At 38.3% G+C, this 1,002-nt stretch overlaps 1 pseudogene; it reads right to left on the bottom strand.

The window, feature by feature from the left end:
- Positions 1 to 534: 534 nt before the first annotated feature.
- Positions 535 to 652, bottom strand: LOC120612983 (uncharacterized; annotated as a pseudogene).
- Positions 653 to 1,002: the final 350 nt, after the last annotated feature.

Below are 1,002 nucleotides of genomic sequence, written 5' to 3'. Positions count from 1 at the left end.
TGGATGAATAAAATTCGCTAAGTGTGGTAGCCTCAGCAAACCTAAGCCGTGTTGATTTTCCTTATTCATGATGATTGTGTTCCATAAAGCCACGGCAAACACTGAATTAGCACATAATCATTGCTCTTAGGAGAAATACAGGGTTAGATTCCTGCAAGCCGCTAGTCATAACATTTTTGTCAACTGATCAATACATAATCTTTTTTTAAATGTGGGTTTCTGTTTAAAGACACAGGAGTTTCTTGTTTAATATGTATTATTAATTTGTTAACATTGAACTCATGGCCAACACCAGCCCTATAACTCATGCCTAAACAAAGCTACCTAGACACATATATTTTCTCCATGAGGCACATCACAGCCTTCTAGCTCTTAGGAATACTAGACAGCATTTCAATACTATGTTTGGGAGCCATTTTAAACAGCAAAACTACTTTTGTTTTTTTTTAATTTTTTAGGCAAGGCAATCCTTGGTTGACCTCACAGATTGCAAGGACCTTGTCAGCTTACAATCCCTTATTTTTTTATTTTTTACTCCTACAGACCTGGTCTTCCTAGGTGGTCTCCCATCTAAGTACTAACCAGGCCCGACCCTGCTTAGCTTCCGAGATCAGACAGGATCAGGCATGTTTAGGGTAGCATGGCCATAGACGCAAAATTACTTTGTAAAAAAGGTATGAAAATATGAAAAACATGGCACTAAATAGACTGCAAAAAGGGTACTTCTTTATAGTATGAGAGCTGAAGAAAGATTGGATCTCAGTTGAGAACACACGCCTTGGGCAACTCAAATTTGTCACCACGCTGCACATGTCCACGAATGACCAGGAAAGGACAATGAGTATTGATTTGGGGGTCATAAGTAAATTTTAGCAAGTAGGCAAATTCACAAATATGGAATCCACAATGTCAATACACTGAAATCCGCAATAGCGTATATGGTTAAAGGCAGATTACAGTAGAAGCAGTGCTACCTTAGTTGATGCTAGTAACACCTAAATT

The sequence above is a fragment of the Pteropus medius genome, unplaced genomic scaffold (assembly GCF_902729225.1).
Source record: "Pteropus medius unplaced genomic scaffold, Ma_sr-lr_union100, whole genome shotgun sequence".
Taxonomy (NCBI): Eukaryota; Metazoa; Chordata; class Mammalia; order Chiroptera; family Pteropodidae; genus Pteropus; species Pteropus medius.
Note: the sequence above shows the minus strand (reverse complement) of the source record. Positions and strands in the feature narration are given on the sequence as shown.